Source organism: Engystomops pustulosus, chromosome 3 (assembly GCF_040894005.1).
Source record: "Engystomops pustulosus chromosome 3, aEngPut4.maternal, whole genome shotgun sequence".
Classification (NCBI taxonomy): Eukaryota; Metazoa; Chordata; class Amphibia; order Anura; family Leptodactylidae; genus Engystomops; species Engystomops pustulosus.
In genome coordinates this window covers 65,286,204-65,307,043 of record NC_092413.1, presented here as the reverse complement: position 1 = coordinate 65,307,043, position 20,840 = coordinate 65,286,204, and the positions used below count along the sequence as shown (strand labels likewise).

The 20,840-nt window shown below is 42.8% G+C and overlaps 1 long non-coding RNA gene across 1 annotated transcript; it reads right to left on the bottom strand.

The window, feature by feature from the left end:
- Nucleotides 1-585: 585 nt before the first annotated feature.
- On the bottom strand, nucleotides 586-19,076 carry LOC140120481 (uncharacterized). Its single transcript, XR_011853820.1, has 3 exons — nucleotides 18,961-19,076; nucleotides 17,848-18,061; nucleotides 586-695 (listed from the first exon to the last, which is right to left on the bottom strand). It is a non-coding gene; the product is annotated as an uncharacterized lncRNA (long non-coding RNA).
- Between the last annotated feature and the right edge of the window lie 1,764 nt (nucleotides 19,077-20,840).

Here is a 20,840-nt window from a genome sequence, read left to right as displayed (position 1 = left end):
TATAACGTGAAAAAAAGGTGGTTTCTTTTATTCCATGTTTTTTTAGGGTACAGCAAAGTACACCATTATCTAACCACACCGGTGTGCTGTTTTCATTCTCCGGAAGTATTAATATTCTTAATTAATCTTATCATCATTTGTGCGGACAGGTAAATACTTCTTTATGATGTTGATCACTTCAAAATAATCCTAATTATAGGTAGTAGAAAAGACGATTCCCTTACGGTTCCTGATAATCTTGTATTCGACACATATGCAAGAAGAGAATCTTGATCCCTAGTTGCTGCCTTGTCTTGAGCCTTGTTCAGAATGTGCTTGTTATACCCTCTACATGATAAGCGTCTTCTAACCACCTGACATTCTTTAGTAAAAGACTCATAATCGCTGAAACTATGCCATGCTCTAATTTACTCACCCTGTGGTAAATTCAAAATTATATGTTTAGGGTTATTGCTAGTGGCATGTAAAATCAAATTGCTGGATAACGGCTTCCTATGCAAACTAGTTTTAACAGCACAATCAACAACTGATCCACTAAACATTGTAAGAAAGGGTATCATTTATATACCTTCCTTACCATGAAATATGGTGATGGAAGGAGTTGTCCACACTGTACATTGAAAATTCTTCCCACCAAAGACAAACATATTTTCATGAGAAGGGGAGAAGCATGAACACATAGGGCAACCTTGAATCTGAAAATAAAATTAATCATCAAATGAAAAGAAATTGTTACATAATAAAAAAAAAATTAGCTATGACAAAATAAACTGTTCAAGATCTCCGGAAAAAAATCGGTATACCGATTCAATTGATGTTCCAAGGCCAACTAGCCCTTAATATTAGGGATACAGGTATACAAGGACATAATGGCACAAAATAACCAAGTACAGGGTTCATCCCATTCCATCTTGGACATGGCGTTCAATACGGTTTAAGAATCCTGTATAAAACCTGGTGTTTTCTTTACAATGTGTTGCAAAAAGCTATCAAGCCAGGAACTCGATCCCTCCATTAATGACTTTACTCTTTAGACTGTTGGGTCAAAAGATGGAGGAAATCTGTCTTTGTGGACTTTAGGAAGGGCATAAAATATAGGATCTTGTGATGAGTCAGGTATCAAAAAATCCACCTCCTTTTGAGATAAACCCCCCAATGGGAGACCCCAACTTAATAGCCGTTTCATCTTGTCCTTAACTTCAATTGAGGGATACCCATTGATGGGTTTGTATACATTTGTATCGTTTTGTATCATCTTTTTAATCTCACATTCATATAAACCTTTATCCAATACCACCACTGCTCTCCCTTTTGTCAGCACGTTTAAGCAAATTATTTGTGTTGTGATGCAGTTCCTATAAAGTTTGAAATGCTTTTCCTGACAATACTTCTTGTATTGTACCTCACATTCACTTAGTTCTTTAACACGTCAGTGATGCAAGGCGATATAGATCGTCTTTTTCAGCTGGTACTTTGTGCAAAAAGACAATTTATATTGTCATACATTGAAAACATCACCATGTGTAAACACATGGCGACAAGTCTGTGACGACACCGACAGCTGATGGTCACTGACATCGGGCCAGGGACCAATCTCAGCTGTCCCTGCCCGGCGATCACTATGATTGATCAGCGAATACAGCCTGACCAATCCCAGCTCAAGAAGGAGGGGAGAGCTGGTTCCCGGGTCTGATTCTGTCATATTTTGTGACAGAAGTGACATTCAGAGTGTCCTCTCACATCCAAATACCCCCCAAAACCCACTCCAACCCCTCCACACCCCTGTTTCTTATCATTATTCAGTGTGACAGCTGGAGCTGTCATTTTTTTTTTTGGGTGTCATTTTTTTTTTTTGTGTATGATTAGGGCTACTGAATATAGGTGGTCAAGGCTAGTGGTCAGGGCTGCTGAGTATATATAGTGATTAGGGCTAGTGATTAAGGTTAGCAATTAGGGCCAGTTATATAGTAATTAGGGTTAGTGATTAGGGTTAGTGATTTAGGTTAGTGATTAGGGTTAGTAATTAGGGCTAGTGGTTAGGGCCCTCCATGCGCAGACTCCCTGCAATACATTATTCTTCTCCTCCGTGCACTGACTCCGTGCATCACATTACCCAACTTCTCAGCATGCAGACTCCCTGCGACACATTATCTCGCCTTCAGTGTGCAGGCGCACCACCAAGCCGGGTTATTTAAACCCAACCGCAGTTCGGCACGCACATTGTTCATGCTGCTGCCGTCCTGGACAGACACACCAGTACTCAGTACGTTACTTATCTTTTCCCCACAGCCATCTATCTTTTAAACTAACTATTTATTCTCCAAATCAGTAAATACTGTTTCCTATCCACAGTATCATTGATTACCATTTCCTACCCACAGTATCATCAACTAATAAAGCTACACGCCTCCATTCAGGACTGTCTTACCTACCAGATAGGTCCGACATGGCTACTCACACACAAGTTAGCTACAGCAGGTTAGTGACAATCAGCATAATCTTGAAAACAACTTTCACAACAAATAAACATACTCAGCATCATTTCTATCTAAATTCCCCCCTTACAGTTTCTCATTTATTCCATACATACACCAATGACCTATCCCTGAGTTGTAATATTTATGATCTATTAGTTGAATCTTTTGGCTCAACCCTTATACATGTTACATCTGAGTGTCTTTGTTTGATAGATTGTACCCTCATTTTTTTTATCCATTACAGAACAACAACAAAAAACCTTTTTGGACCTGAGGAAGGGGAAATTCTCCGCGAAACAGGTTGTCCCGATGCATCTACCTGTCTATTGAGTACTAAGATGGAAAAATAAATGTTTTTATAATTATTATTTGCAAATGAATGCGTTTATCTTTTGTATTTTGACTAGTCCAAGTAAGCATCGCGATATTGTATCTGGTAGCCCACTACTACTTCTAATCTTGTACTCAGAATCTTGTACTCTAATCTTGTCTCAGGATATTCCTCCAGTTCACTAGAATCTGCAGCAGCTCAATAGGGGCATCCCATCTGCCGACCTACTTCCAACTCCAGACCAGGGGCCACAGCTGAGCCCCACACTACTCACACTTCACATCTCCATGGAGTGCAGTGTTCCCTCATAACAATTATCACTCAACTCAAGAGTGGGGTTTCATCACATAGAGTATGAAATGTCCTAGAAATTTCACCCGTTTACCTAAAAAAAAAAATCTCCCCCAAAGCCTGGCAAATAGGACTCTTCTCAATTCATCTTCATATAACATTAGTCAAGTTTAGTGGATGCAGCAGTAGTGGCATTTCAGAAGCCCCTATCTTTTGTTCTAGAAACATGAGCTGGATTTCTGAATCATATTAAAGATAAGATTCTTATTTTTCAGATTATTTAAAGCTTTACTGGTGATACAGGCAGCTAAAGACAAGTTGGAAATGTAAGCTGTACACAAAGATTCAGTTCCCAACGATTTTTAACTGCCTGTATCACCAGTTCAGTACCTCACAAAACTGTTAATTCTTTTTTTTTAATATGACACTAAAAGCATGCTTTCAGGTGCTATAAAACAGAAAATATAGGCTTCTGAAGTGACACTTGCCTTGCATCTACCAAGTACTTAACTCATCTCATGTGAAAATGGTATGAGAAAAGTAATATTTTACTGACTTTGGGGGGGATTTTTTTATAGGGAAACGTGTGAGATTTCACAAAAGGAGGCAATTCTAGAAAGGATATTTTGTTCTACCTAAAGGAACTAGTAGTTTAGTGGGGAAAACTGTTGACTCATTCCCTTTAAGTATTTCTGTACATTCCCTTTCAAATTGCTTTTCACATATCAGAAACGCCTTTATGGATTTAACTCTCCTTGGGATCGATCTTCCTTTCCATCCCACTAACCCTCTGCTCCTAAGAATATGGATACCCATAATCAGCCTTTCTGGAAAAGTGCCACCAGAAATCTAAAGTAGATATCTAAGTATGGTCCTGCAAATGCTTGAGAAGCTATGCATTCCTAACCAATTAACACCTACAGAAGATCTCAATATCACCTAACTGCCCATCAATTGGAAATAATTCTGACTCTCTTCGGTTCATGAGATGGACAAATCCAAACCACGAGCATTATGTCCCACCTCTCCTGCCAGCACTAGTCTATCAAACTACCCACAATTTGATAAATTTTTTGGCCATCAAGTAATCCCTCCACCTGGGTCTTCACCTACTATTCTGCAGGTCATCAAACATATACTCGCATTGACTATATTTACTGTGCCCTCAGTTCGTCTCCAGTGTTATTAAAGTCTGTATTTACCCAACTTCCTGGTTCGATCATGATCCTGTATTAATTTCCTTGTCCCATTCATAGCTGTGACCCAGGCAGAATTTTCTAATTGATTTTCTAATCTAATTGATTCCCTAAATAAACCTTCTATTCCCTAATTTGTCACTACTTGTTCTTCATCCTTGACAAGTGGGGCATTGGGGGAAAGTTCCTTACTAGAGATGAGCGAGCACTAAAATTCTCGAGTGCTCGTTACTCGAGTCGAACTTTTTACGATGCTCGAATGCTCGTTTCGAATAACGAACTCCATTGAAGTCAATGGGAGACTCGAGCATTTTTCAAGGGGACCAAGGCTTTGCACAGGGAAGCTTGGCCAAACACCTGGAAACCTCAGAAAATGATGGAAACCCCATGGAAATTAACAGGAAACAGTAGGGGCAGCATGCATGGATGCCTCTGAGGCTGCTTAATCACACCATTATGCCAAAATTATGGGCAACAGCATGGCGATGACAGAGTGACCGAATGAGGCTAGATAGCATCTAAAACATCCAATAATTGACCCTGACACTATAGGGGACGGCATGCGGAGGCAGCGGCAGGCTAGAGAGTGGCATGGCGACATACCCCAAATGGACTCAGGCTTCAAACCAATTAAAAAAATTCCTTTTGGCGAGGATAACGTGCAGCACTGTATGTATCAGTATTTTAAAATAATTTTTTTTATTGCAGCACTACCCTGACATTAACATTGATATAAAATGGACAGTGGGCGTGCTGATGGCGAAATACAGGTGCTTAACTGTATCAGCAAATTTGAACAAGACAGAAAGTAGCACCAAGCACCAATCCACACTGTAGCTATAGATGTTTGAGAATTTTTTTTTATTTTTCACAAATATTCCCGGGATATTCAACCACTTAAAAGGTATACCTTAGTGCAAACACTTGAAGTATAAAAGTTAAAATAAAAATAATATATTATACAAAGAAATATACACACTCTTTAAGACCTCAGGCTGGGCTAAAAAAGAGGCAAAAATGGCACTAATAGGGCCCAAGTGCACATTTCTGCCATTTAAAAATAGAATATAGACTACAAAAACTATGATTGTTTTGAGTCCTTGTAATGTTTTATTCTTTATTTTTGCTGTTTAGTTGTTGATTACCAAAGTAGTTTATGTCGATACTTTGTATTTTTATACTGTCCGTGTCGCTCTGACTAGATTTCACAATTCACACCATGGAGAAGTTACAAACCGCTGACAGTGCACACAGGCACCATCAACAGCCAGCAGGGTCCGCTATTCATTTCTCAATCCCTCATTCTAACTGTTTACAGAGCACCTGAGCATTGTTTAGCAAGGGAGATCCACCATATACCTCCCAGATCCACCATATACCTCCCAGATGCTCCTTCATTCCTGTCCATCCTGAAATTGGAGATGGACAGCTCTATTAATCTGACGGAGTGTAGCACACTTGCGCATGTGCACACTCACTAGGAGGAGGCCGAGATAAACACCATCATTTGCAAGGCCCGCACAGCGAGGCATCGGACCCCGAGGAGGACACTGTGTCATTCAACTAAACTGTGAGTGTGACTCTATACAATGAAAAAACTAAAGATCTGACGGTTGTAACAAAAACCTATTGTTGGACCTGTATCCTAATACCACACAGGAACATTTTTTGTTTCCTCTTTCTCGCAATATATATTGCAGAGACATTACCATCTAGTCAGAGCGACATGGACAGTGTAAAAATACAAAGTATCGACATAAACTACTTTGGTAATCAACAACTAAACAGCAAAAATAAAGAATAAAACGTTACAAGGACTCAAAACAATCATAGTATCCACGGACCATGTTTTTGTAGTCTATATTCTATTTTTAAATGGCAGAAATGTGCACTTGGGCCCTATTAGTGCCATTTTTGCCTCTTTTTTAGCCCAGCCTGAGGTCTTAAAGAGTGTGTATATGTCTATGTATAATATATTACTTTTATTTTAACTGTTATACTTCAAGTGTTTGCACTAAGGTATACCTTTTAAGTGGTTGAATATCCCGGGAATATTTGTGAAAAATAAAATTTTTTTTACTGACACATCTATAGCTACAGTGTGGATTGGTGCTTGGTGCTACTTTCTGTATCAGTATTTTGCCAAAGGAGGCGAGCAGGAAGCGCTGAAATGATTTCCTATGTGAACAAAAGGTTGACGGTATACAATATTTAGTCGATAACACAGCATGGTGGCGACATAGTTACCAAGTTCCATAACATAACTTACATAGCTGGCGGTCCGCTGCCAGGCGAGCTTCCGCCTGTCCAAACCCCTGTCTCTTGGCTCCTGCCCACCCAAAATGGGCCTGGGGGCCAGAAGCGTTTACTTTGAAAAAATTATAATTTTTAAAGCAGGCGGGGGCTACAAACAGCACTTCTAAGAACCTTTTGTATAAGATCAAGTGTAGTACTGTTCTTATAAGTATTTGGCCTGGTTATGGCAGGGGAAGGGAATGTAAATAGATGTGCAAGTAGCGCTGAAATAATATCGGTAAATGATAAAAGATTGGCAATATATTTTGTGGATAACACAGCAGGGTGGCGACAAAGTTAACAAGTTTGATGTGGAAGCTGTGAAAACAACCCAAAATTCTAACTGACACAGCTCATTTGCTAAGGAGACGATGTATGGAGGCAGCTTTGTGGATGACTTTTGGAGGCAGCTATAGAGATGACGTGTGGAGCTAGCAGTGGAGACAACGTGTGGAGGCAGCTATAAAGACGACGTGTGGAGGCTGCTAGGGAGACAATTAAATTTGGGTAGTGCCTGTATGTGGCAGTCCAAAAAGTTTTCAAACCAGAGGAGCAGGTAGGTGGCCCTCCAGAAAATTTTAATACATAGAGTACTATAGCTAGAGCCAGTTGCCCCTTGCAAAAAATATCCAGTTTCCTCTGCTTTAATGTACAAAGAGGAGGTGAAGGAGGAGCTGCTTTTACCTGGTGGAGAATGGAAATACTGAGAAATTGAGGCTTTAATCATCTTGATAAGCATCAGCCTGTCAGCGCTGTCAGTCGACAGGCGTGTACGCTTATCGGTGAAGATGCCACCAGCTGCACTGAAAACCCGCTCTGACAACACGCTAGCGGCAGGGCAGGCAAGAACCTCCAAGGCGTACAGTTCAGGCCACATGTCCAGCTTTGAAACTCAGTAGTTGTAGGGAGCTGTGTGATCATTTAGGACGATGGTATGGTCAGCTATGTACTCCTTCACCGTCTATCTGTAAAGATCAGCCCTACTCAGCCGAGACTTGGGACAGGTTACAGTGTCTTGCTGGGGTGACATAAAACTGGCAAAGGCCTTGTAAAGCGTACCCCTGCCAGTGCTGGACAAGCTCCCTGCTCGCCTACTCTTCCTGGCTTCTTGTCCCGCAGAAGTACGCCCTCTGCCGCTAGCGCTGTCAGAAGGCAAATACTGTTTCAGCTTGTGCACCAGGGCCTGCTGATATTCATGCATTCTCACACTCCTTTCCTCTACAGGGATGTGAAACAATAGTGGAAGGGAAAGGGCGCTCCTATGGTAACTCTGGTAAATTTTAAGATAGGTAATAGTGAAACTTCTCACCTGGTAGAGTTGTGCTGACAGGCACAACTCTGAGTCGCGTTTAGCGGTTTTTTCCGTTAGCGTCTCCCTGCAGCCACGCTCTCGGGGTTAATCCTTTTCCGTGGGATGAAACTCCAAAGGATAGAAACTATTTTTTCAGATTGCGCATCTATGATGCATGATGAGCGTTTTGCACGGCGCTGGAAGGCTAGGTATACTTTTTTTAAAAAAGGTCCAATTTTTATTGGTATTCTAATATGATAGTAACAGGCTAAAAATAAACATAAAAAAATATAAATAAATTTGTTTAAAAGAGAACTACGCGTTTCGCGCTCGAACCGAGCGCTTCCTCTGGTTCATGTATTGTTCACTAAGGATGGATGCTCGTTTATAAAGGCTGGTGAGTAGCTGATGAGTGATCTTCTTCACAGGTGGTCACTTCCGGTTGTCAGGTATAGGGTAATCAGTTCAGTATCATATACTTTACAGATGTTAAAATCTCATTATTAAAGTCATACTATAATCAGCGGTTAGTATTAATGTTTACAGCAGAATACAGAAGTACAATACAAAATAGCACAATAAACAAGAGAGTGTAATGGTACCTATATGTGATGTCTTCATAATTGCTGGTTTCCAGTGGGGATAGGACTACAACTACGGGCGTAGCTTAGGGACAAAAAGGGTTTGATGCTTGAGAACTACAGGTACGGAAGCCGATTTGTACCAAAAAGACTGGAGTAACGCTCTTGTATTTGGGAGGGAGTAGCTGCTATGGTGCTGTATGGAGGCTGATGTTCTGGCAGGAACGAAAAAGCACTGATCTTTGTGAGTATTTCTGTGTTTTTATATAATTGTATTATAGAATAGTTTCGTTTATTTCATTAAGTCCACCAGGTGACAGTGTATTCAGTTTAAACATCCAGTATACTTCTCGTTTGCATAGCATTTGGAAGCGATTGGGAAACGTGTCTGGAATATGATCTATCGGCATGATAGAAATGGGAAATGGTATTTTGGGATGGTATAGAGTACAATGTTTGGAAACTCCTTGCAGGAGGAAGTTTTTCTTGATATTTTCACGGTGTTTGTTTAAACGGTTACGTAAGGTTTGAACTGTTCTGCCAACGTATTGTAGTTGGCATATATTACATTTTATGAGGTAGATAACATACCTACTATGGCACGACATTTTGTTTTTTATGGGGAATTCTTCTCCTGTGTTGGTGCATAGAAAAGTAGAGCCTGTTTTAATGGACTTGCAGCACAGACATTTGGGTTTTCCACATTTATTTACATATCCCTTTTCTTTATCGGTCTTATTTCTTTTGTGTTGTCTCAGGATACTGGGGGCCAATATATTTTTAATGGTGGCAGATTTTCTGTATGTTATTTTCGGCTGTTTTGGGAGTAGGTCTTTTAGGTATGTATCGTTCTGTAATATATGCCAGTGTTTTTGCATAATGTTCCTGATACTGTTTTATTTTTCATTGAATTTTGTGATAAAGTTCATTTCGTGGTAAGAGTCATTATTTTTTGCAGTTGGATTTTTGTTTGTCACGCATTCTATTTGCTTTAAAGGTCTCACTCGTTTGTACGCATTTTTTAAAAGGTTTTTCGGATACCCTTTTTCTAAAAAACGTTCCTGTAGAATTTTTGCTTGTTGGTCAAAGTTGTCTACGTCGGTGCAGTTCTTCCTTATCCTTTTGTATTGTGAATAGGGTACATTTTGTATCCATTTTTTATAATGTGAACTAGAGTATTCGAGATAATTATTCGAATCTACTTTTTTGAAATGAGTTTTGGTTTTAAAGGAGCCATCTTCATGGTATATTTGTAGGTCGAGAAATGCAATGGTCTCATCACTGGTCTCGAGGGTAAAGGAGATGCCCCATGGATTTTTATTAAGGTAGTCGTGGAATTCTTTTATCATATTCTTTGGGCCTGTCCATAAAAGGAATAGGTCATCTATATATCTTTTATATTTTAAGATATATGGTAGGAACGGGTTGTTGCTGTTCACTATGAACTCAAATGCCCCCATAAATAAGTTGGCGAAAGTGGGGGCTACCCGTGTGCCCATAGCCGTTCCTAGTATTTGGTGGTATAGGTTGGTATCGTATATGAAATAATTATTCTGTAAAACAATACTTAAACACTCTAGTAGGAAAGTTTTCTTCTCTTCAGAGAAATCGACATCTCTATCCAAAAATAATTTGACACACTCTATCCCTTTGGAGTGGTCAATGTTAGAGTATAGGGAGTTGACGTCTAAGGTGATTAAACTGATGTTTTCGTCCCAGTTTGTTTCATATAGCTCTCGGATGAGCTGGTCCGAGTCTTTAAGGTAGCTAGGGAGGTTTGTGACGAATGTTTGTAGTATAATATCAAGATATTGAGATATGTTACTGGTGATGGACCCGACACCTGAAATAATCGGTCTCCCTGGTGGATTGGAGGCATCCTTATGGACTTTAGGGAGAAAATAAAAGTATGCTGTGGATGGAAATGGGATGAATAAAAAGGATTTCTCATCTTTGGTAATGAGGCCCTTTTCACATGCATTCTTTAGAAATTCTTTTAGATTCTTCTGTATTTTTGGAGTGGGATTTTCTGTGATTTTTTTATAATATTTTCTGTCATCAGGGCTATAAGAAACAAAAAAACAATCTCACAAAAAAAGAAAACAAAGCCCTAAAACAATTACAAGAAAACAATAACCTTGTAATCCGGGGAGCGGACAAAGGAGGTGGTATAGTTATTCTTACGTATACTGCCTACCATCAAGAAGCCCTCCGGATTCTAGATGACAGAAAATATTATAAAAAAATCACAGAAAATCCCACTCCAAAAATACAGAAGAATCTAAAAGAATTTCTAAAGAATGCATGTGAAAAGGGCCTCATTACCAAAGATGAGAAATCCTTTTTATTCATCCCATTTCCATCCACAGCATACTTTTATTTTCTCCCTAAAGTACATAAGGATGCCTCCAATCCACCAGGGAGACCGATTATTTCAGGTGTCGGGTCCATCACCAGTAACATATCTCAATATCTTGATATTATACTACAAACATTCGTCACAAACCTCCCTAGCTACCTTAAAGACTCGGACCAGCTCATCCGAGAGCTATATGAAACAAACTGGGACGAAAACATCAGTTTAATCACCTTAGACGTCAACTCCCTATACTCTAACATTGACCACTCCAAAGGGATAGAGTGTGTCAAATTATTTTTGGATAGAGATGTCGATTTCTCTGAAGAGAAGAAAACTTTCCTACTAGAGTGTTTAAGTATTGTTTTACAGAATAATTATTTCATATACGATAGCAACCTATACCACCAAATACTAGGAACGGCTATGGGCACACGGGTAGCCCCCACTTTCGCCAACTTATTTATGGGGGCATTTGAGGAAGAGTTCATAGTGAACAGCAACAACCCGTTCCTACCATATATCTTAAAATATAAAAGATATATAGATGACCTATTCCTTTTATGGACAGGCCCAAAGAATATGATAAAAGAATTCCACGACTACCTTAATAAAAAATCCATGGGGCATCTCCTTTACCCTCGAGACCAGTGATGAGACCATTGCATTTCTCGACCTACAAATATACCATGAAGATGGCTCCTTTAAAACCAAAACTCATTTCAAAAAAGTAGATTCGAATAATTATCTCGAATACTCTAGTTCACATTATAAAAAATGGATACAAAATGTACCCTATTCACAATACAAAAGGATAAGGAAGAACTGCACCGACGTAGACAACTTTGACCAACAAGCAAAAATTCTACAGGAACGTTTTTTAGAAAAAGGGTATCCGAAAAACCTTTTAAAAAATGCGTACAAACGAGTGAGACCTTTAAAGCAAATAGAATGCGTGACAAACAAAAATCCAACTGCAAAAAATAATGACTCTTACCACGAAATGAACTTTATCACAAAATTCAATGAAAAATCAAACAGTATCAGGAACATTATGCAAAAACACTGGCATATATTACAGAACGATACATACCTAAAAGACCTACTCCCAAAACAGCCGAAAATAACATACAGAAAATCTGCCACCATTAAAAATATATTGGCCCCCAGTATCCTGAGACAACACAAAAGAAATAAGACCGATAAAGAAAAGGGATATGTAAATAAATGTGGAAAACCCAAATGTCTGTGCTGCAAGTCCATTAAAACAGGCTCTACTTTTCTATGCACCAACACAGGAGAAGAATTCCCCATAAAAAACAAAATGTCGTGCCATAGTAGGTATGTTATCTACCTCATAAAATGTAATATATGCCAACTACAATACGTTGGCAGAACAGTTCAAACCTTACGTAACCGTTTAAACAAACACCGTGAAAATATCAAGAAAAACTTCCTCCTGCAAGGAGTTTCCAAACATTGTACTCTATACCATCCCAAAATACCATTTCCCATTTCTATCATGCCGATAGATCATATTCCAGACACGTTTCCCAATCGCTTCCAAATGCTATGCAAACGAGAAGTATACTGGATGTTTAAACTGAATACACTGTCACCTGGTGGACTTAATGAAATAAACGAAACTATTCTATAATACAATTATATAAAAACACAGAAATACTCACAAAGATCAGTGCTTTTTCGTTCCTGCCAGAACATCAGCCTCCATACAGCACCATAGCAGCTACTCCCTCCCAAATACAAGAGCGTTACTCCAGTCTTTTTGGTACAAATCGGCTTCCGTACCTGTAGTTCTCAAGCATCAAACCCTTTTTGTCCCTAAGCTACGCCCGTAGTTGTAGTCCTATCCCCACTGGAAACCAGCAATTATGAAGACATCACATATAGGTACCATTACACTCTCTTGTTTATTGTGCTATTTTGTATTGTACTTCTGTATTCTGCTGTAAACATTAATACTAACCGCTGATTATAGTATGACTTTAATAATGAGATTTTAACATCTGTAAAGTATATGATACTGAACTGATTACCCTATACCTGACAACCGGAAGTGACCACCTGTGAAGAAGATCACTCATCAGCTACTCGCCAGCCTTTATAAACGAGCATCCATCCTTAGTGAACAATACATGAACCAGAGGAAGCGCTCGGTTCGAGCGCGAAACGCGTAGTTCTCTTTTAAACAAATTATTTATATTTTTTTATGTTTATTTTTAGCCTGTTACTATCATATTAGAATACCAATAAAAATTGGACCTTTTTTAAAAAAAGTATACCTAGCCTTCCAGCGCCGTGCAAAACGCTCATCATGCATCATAGATGCGCAATCTGAAAAAATAGTTTCCTCTACAGGGATGAGAGTGGAAAGATTTTGCTTGTACTGTGGGTCCAGGAGACTGAATACCCAGTAATCGGTGGTAGAATAAATTCTTTGAACGCGAGGGTCACGGGATAGGCAGCCTAGCATGAAATCTGCCATATGCGCCAGAGTCCCAACGCGCAAGAATTCACTCCCCTCACTGGCCTGACTCTCCATTTCCTCTTCTTCTGCCCATACAAGCTGAACAGTGAAGGACTGAGAAATGCTCCCCTCTTCTTTCTCCCCAACATTCTCCTCTTCCTCCTCATCCTCCTGCAATGCTTCAGATTCATGCTGACCAGAGAGTTTTTCAACAGGCCAAGCAGCGGGATGGTGAGGCTGATGATGGCGGCATCACCACTGACCATCTGTGTTGACTCCTCAAAGTGTGCACGTCGCACAACAGTCGGTAAGCGGGCAGTTGGAGGCGGCGCTGCGCTGCCCTGAGAGTGACAGCATCTGTACTGGACTTCCTGTACTGGACTGCGGCGCACCTTGGTGCGCAAATCAGACAGGTTGGGGTATGTCTTGAGGAACCGCTGAACTATGAGATTTAACACATGGGCACATGTGTCAGCCTGCCGAGTTGCAGAGCCGCCACCAGGTTACGGCTGTTGTCACACACAACCATGCCTGGCTTCAGGTTCAGCGGTGCCAGCCAAAGATCAGTCGGCGCCGAGATTCCCTGTAATAGCATTTGGGCGGTGTGCCTTTTATCGCCTAGGCTCAGCAGTTTGAGCACCACCTGCTGTCGCTTAGTGACGGCACTGCTGCTGTGCCTAGAGCTACCGACTTATGGCGCCATTCCCACGGATGGTAATTCGGAGGAGGAGGTGGAGGAGGGATGGGAGGAGGAGGAGGCATAGTAGGCCTGAGAGACCTGGACCGAGGTAGGCCCCGCAATCCTCGGCTTCGGCAGTATATGAGCAGCCCCAGGGTCAGACTCGGTCCCAGCCTCCTCCTTGTTTACCCAATGTGCCCTCAGCGATATATAGTGGCCCTGCCCGGCAGCACTCATCCACGTGTCCGTGGTCAGGTGGACCTTGTCAGAAACGGCATTGGTCAGGGCACGGGTGATGTCTGACACGTGATGGTGCAGGGCTGGGATGGCACATTGGGAAAAGTAGTGGCGGCTGGGGACCGAACACCGAGGGGTGGCCACCGCCATGAGGTTGCGAAAGGCCTCGGTCTCTACCAGCCTATAGGGCAGCATCTCCAGGCTGAGTAATTTGGAGATTTGGACATTGAGGGCTTGGGCGTGTGGTTGGGTGGAACTGTATTTCCTCTTGTGCTCCAGCGTCTGGGGTATAGAGAGCTGGACGCTGCGCATGGAGACATTGGTGGGCGCTGTGGAGGATCGTGGAGACGAAGGTGTGGTTTTTGCCCGGGAGGTGTTTTTGCCGGGGTCCTGGGCAGGGGGCTGACTAGCAGAGGCAATAAATGACACAGGGGAAGGAGCAGTGGTGGACCCGGCCGGAGGTGAACGGCCTTGGTTCCATTGAGTGGGGTGTTTAGCATATGCTTGTGCATACTGGTGGTGGTTAAGCTAGTAGTGGTGGAACCCCTGCTGATCCTGGTGTGGCATAGGTTGCACACCACAGTCAGTCGGTCATCCGGTTCTTCTTTAAAGAACCTCCAGACTTCAAAAAATCTAGCCATCGCCACGGAAGCTTCACTACGTGAAACATTTGGCGCTGATGCACCAGCTCTGGCCCTGCCTCTCCGTCTGTCTCCACCACTGCCTCTTCCAACCTCTTCTGGTATAGGACTCGCCTCCATCTCACAAGCACTGTGTTCACCTTGCCTATCAACCCAGCTTGGGTCTGTCACCTCCTCGTCCTCCGATCCCTCAGTATGCTCCCCCCTCGGACTTCCTGCCCTGACAACAACTTCACCACTGTCTGACAACCGTGTCTCCTCATCGTCCGACACCTCTTTACACACTTCTTCCACTACGTCAAGAAGGTCATCATGACCCACAGACTGGGACCAGTGGAAAACCTGGGCATCGGGAAAGAGCTCAGCAGCAACCGGACAAGTGGTTTGTGACTCTGGGAAGGGTCCAGAAAACAGTTCCTCAGAGTATGCTGGTTCAAATGCCAAATTTTCCTTGAGGGGGGCAGACTGGGGGGAAGGAGGTTGAGGTGGAGGAGCTGGAGGAATGCTCACTTGGGTAACATGGGTGGACTGCGAGGAAGACTGACTGGTGGACAAATAGCTAGAAGCATTGTCCGCAATCCACAACATCACCTGTTCGCACTGTTCTGGCCTCAACAGTGCTCTACCACGAGTCCCAGTAACTTGAGACATGAAGCTAGGGAGTGTAGCGCTGCGGCGTTCCCCTGCTCCCTCATCAGCAGGTGGTGTCTCACCCCGCCCAGGACCACGGCCTCTGACCCCTGGAGTAGTTGGACGCCCACACCCACGCCCTTGTCCTCTACCCCAAGCCCTCTGGTTCAACATTTTCAAAATTAAAGTCTATTGTATAGACAAAACAAATATAAACTGTAAATTTCTTTTGTGTTTTTTTTTTATTTTTTTTTATTAGAACACAATGTGCAGAAGAAATCACACAGCAACCACAGAAGATGATGATTGCTATGGCTAGTTTCTAACCTACACTGACAGCACACAACAGTATACACTGACAGCACACAACAGTATTTTATGTTGTGCCTGTTACTTTCAGTTTTGAAAAAAAAATTAAAAAAAAAAAAAATCGGCAGACTGTTCCTAATTCAAGCAAACCCCTAATAAATTGTCCCACTTAGGTGTTTGAGATGGATATGTGTGTCGCTAAGAGCTAAATAGAACGTTCGCAAATTCGTCACAATATGGTACTAGCTGCACTCTTGCCTAACACTCATCTAATAGAACACACTAACGCTATCCCCGACCAGCAGCAGCTCTCTCCCTAACGGCATCCAGACAGAGAATGTTCCAAGCAGCGCGGGCAGGGGCAAGTATATTCCAGGGTCCCCTGATCAGGCCAGCCAACCACTGCTATCGACGTGTAAGTGTACCAGGTGATGCTGGGTGTAGTGCAGAGTCTCCTGGCTTGTAATTGCCTCTGTTTCTGGCCACCAAATATCTAAAAGCCGCGAGATGAAACTTTCTCGAGCGGAATAAATACTCGTCCAAGCACCGAGCAGTTGCGAGTATGCTAATGCTCGAACGAGGATCAAGCTCGGGCGAGTATGTTTGCTTATCTCTATTCCTTTTACCCTGCATTTACTCCACCACTTAACTAAAGTAAACATTGTCTTATCCTACCAGTGGCTTGGGGTACACACCAAGAATTCCTCCAGTCTCCGCTGTTATTTATGCCTGCTATTGAGGCTTTGGCCCATCTGATCAGGATGAATCTGAACATCAGAGGTAGACCTGTGCAAATCAATTCTAACAAAGTGGAATTTGTTTAGAATTTCAGTAAAACTTTGTTTCTGCACGAATCCAAATGTTACATGGGGTAGAGAACTCCGGGAAGAAGAAAAGAACACCCTCAATCGCAAGTGCGGACCTGTAAGCCAATCAGCAAACGGCAGGCTTATTCTTTTTTGTTGCTAAAGTTGATATCAAGAAATGTGTGTCATTTTGTCACCTACCTCCACACTCATTCTGCTACTTTCTGGCCTCCTGCTGCTGCGGCGGCTCCTGGCAACTCCACACTACCATGTTGTTGCCACCACCAAAATTTGTCATTGTGCCATGCTGCTGCCCACCTACACACACTGTAATTTGTTCCACTCTCTGACCTCCTGCTGCCACCTCCACACTTTGTTATTGTGCCACACTGTGGCTTACCTTGTCGCTACCACCACCAGAATTTGTCAGTGTGCCACTCTGCGGCCTACTCATGCTGCTACCAACTGACCTCTGTCTCCCTGGAACACCCTGTGATTTCCATTATGCTATGATGTTGCCACTATGTTTGGTTTTCCCCTTCATTTCATTTGTCAGAAGGAATGAAAAGCCTCAGGTTTGATAGCCAAAAGCAATAATAGATACAAAACACAGACAACATTCATATATCCTATTTACTGGTCATCTCGGTTTTGGATCTGATGGATTATTGACCAATTGAAAGCGGACACTGACGGATGAAGAGGAGGACAAAATGTATCATGTACATGTATCAGCGTTTAACAGAGTAGGTTCTGTCGTAATCTATAGAATCATCTGATGTCAGTGTAAAAAGAGTGCACTCTTTGATGTTATAGTGGGACCTGGGCCCTCAGCTCAGTCCTTTCGAGCTGGCACAGATGTTACCTTGTCAGGCTGCGTTCCCTTCACTTATTTGGTCAAGTTGTCCCCTGTAAGTGCCCATGAAATTGAAAAGTGTAGCGATTCTAAGAGTGGTGGCTGCCACGTGCGTGTCATATTTGCACATTTAAGCATGGCACAACGATCTACAGGCTCTCTGCAGCCAGGAAATACCTGTTTGTTGGAAAAATTCACCCATCTCTAATCAGAGGTATTGAAATGGGTAAACTGACTTATTTTTATCGCACTTTGCATCACTTTTCATAAATCTGGGTCAATATGCAGTTGTCTATGTTGATACTATTGTACTATTATATTTTGCTGTTTACTTATTTCTTGTAATTGCATAGCATAAAGTAAGGATAAGTGGTTTTGAATACCTTCAATAAACAGGTTAATTATCTGTGTATCCAACCTTTCGCCTCTTGTTTCTGTGCTGCTAAGCTGCCCTCTTGGTGTTGACCAGGTTTTGCCTGACATTCCTTGTTCTGTCTTCAATGCTGTTTTGTCCTTACATTTTTGTCATCTTTCCTATTCACAGGGTTAGTGCAGGAACTGTTGACCAGTAGTCCCCAACCACTAAGGTTTACGAGGCTGTATAGGTAATTGACAAAGGTTGCAGGTGAGTTTAGGGCTACTGTGACATGAATATTTTTTTATAAACAACCTGTGTATCATAAGCTATGTAGCTTCCATTTTTATGTAGTTCCTAATGTAAGTGTGCTTCTTTGCCAAGTTTTTTGGGGAATTGATTAAAAGTAAACGAACATGCAATTTTCTACATTGCCTTTGGCTAGTCTGTGCTATTGAAGGAAGAAATTATATGTGCATTGATATCAGACCTTATTAAATTAATCTGTCATGGAACGTTGTGTAACAGGGATGTAAGTTTTTTTTTTTTTTTTTTTTTTTAATATCTATGGTTCATATTACCTAAATTACAGATGTATTGAAACAGCAAGGAATTCTTCTTGATATAATGCAGTAGTATCATTCATTTTATCATGATGTATGCCTCGAGGCCTTTAATATATATTTGTGACAGATTTTCCTTTGGGCTGCATATTTAACATTACCCTGTTTTATTGAACATTATATTGCTGTCTCTATGAAATATTTGTCTATGCAATAACTATATGTATTAAAGCCATTGCAACATATTCGTAAAAAGTGCAGTTTAAAGTACAGTTAAAAGCATTAGGTCTGAACAATTTCCTATGACTTTACAATAAGAAATATAATACACAAAATGAAAAAGCATTGTTATATTATTTCCATTCTCAAAAAGTAAAATATTCTATATGTAACTGGGTAACACTTATAAGGTTTGATTGAGCCCAGGGCCGATTCTAGCCTTTTTGCTGCCTGAGGCGAAATTTTGAAAATGCTGCCCCCCCTCCGGCCGCACGCGTACGCGCGCACGTGCCTGCCCCTGGTGATGCTACCTTACACACTAGTAGTCATTAGACACAGATATTAGTGACCTCTAGTACCTTACAGGTGACCATCTACTCCATCCGGAAGGGTATTTCTTCTGGCCTTGGTTTTCCTCTGAATTCACAAAGAAATGTCTTTGCAACTCCTTGCAGCACAACTCACCATGGCGCCCCTAAAAAATACCACAGTCACTTTCAGTATAATGGATTGTGATTCTAATATATATTATCCTCACAACATGACTGAACAAACTATTCCCAACATAAAACATCCTTTAGTCACCCAAATTAGAGCATATACAGTAATTCAATTAGGTGCCCTAATTTAGCCTCCCCCTATATTGAACAGCCTACCCCCCCACCCCAACCCCCGTATACACAGCCTCGTCCCCAGCCCCCCCCCAGTAAGTAATGTGCCTCACACCCAGCCCCCCAGTAAGTAATGTGCCTCACACCCAGCCCCCCCCAGTAAGTAATGTGCCTCACACCCAGCCCCCCCCAGTAAGTAATGTGCCTCACACCCAGCCCCCCCCCAGTAAGTAATGTGCCTCACACCCAGCCCCCCCCCAGTAAGTAATGTGCCTCATACCCAGCCCCCCCAGTAAGTAATGTGCCTCACACCCAGCCCCCCCCAGTAAGTAATGTGCCTCACACCCAGCCCCCCCCCAGTAAGTAATGTGCCTCATACCCAGCCCCCCCAGTAAGTAATGTGCCTCACACCCAGCCCCCCCCCAGTAAGTAATGTGCCTCACACCCAGCCCCCCCCCAGTAAGTAATGTGCCTCACACCCAGCCCCCCCCAGTAAGTAATGTGCCTCATACCCAGCCCCCCCAGTAAGTAATGTGCCTCACACACAGCCCCCCCCCAGTAAGTAATGTGCCTCACACCCAGCCCCCCCCCCAGTAAGTAATGTGCCTCACACCCAGCCCCCCCAGTAAGTAATGTGCCTCACACCCAGCCCCCCCAGTAAGTAATGTGCCTCACACCCAGCCCCCCCCCAGTAAGTAATGTGCCTCACACCCAGCCCCGCCCAGTAAGTAATGTGCCTCACACCCAGCCCCGCCCAGTAAGTAATGTGCCTCACACCCAGCCCCGCCCAGTAAGTAATGTGCCTCACACCCAGCCCCCCCCAGTAAGTAATGTGCCTCACACACAGCCCCCCCCCAGTAAGTAATGTGCCTCACACACAGCCCCCCCCAGTAAGTAATGTGCCTCACACACAGCCCCCCAGTAAGTAATGTGCCTCACACACAGCCCCCCAGTAAGTAATGTGCCTCACACACAGCCCCCCAGTAAGTAATGTGCCTCACACACGGCCCCCCAGTAAGTAATGTGCCTCACACACAGCCCCCCAGTAAGTAATCTGCCTCACACACAGCCCCCCAGTAAGTAATGTGCCCCACACACAGCCCCCCAGTAAGTAATGTGCCCACACACAGCCCCCCAGTAAGTAATGTGCCCACACACAGCCCCCCAGTAAGTAATGTGCCCACACACAGCCCCCCAGTAATGTCCTCACACAGCCCCCAGTAAGTAATGTGTCCACACACAGCCCCCCAGTAAGTAATGTACCCACACACAGCCTCCAGTAATGTCCTCACACAGCCCCAATGTTCTCCCCCTCCCCTGTCATGTCTCCCCCCTCACCTCACAAATGCAGCTATCGCTGTGTCATCACTGCTTTCCCCGGCAGGTCATGTGACCATGACATCACCAAAGGTCCTTCAGCCTTCAGCCTTCAGCCTCCAGGGGACTTATACTCCCTGAGGGTGAAGCTACTGCTGGGGAAAGCAGTGACTACACATGGTCTCATCACGATGTGTGTCCTGAGGATACACATCGTGATGAGAGGATGTTCTAGCGATCCCCCTACTGCACTCACCATTCAGTGCTCCCACGCAGCTCCCTCGTCTTCTCCAGCCAGCAGCCGCTCTGTG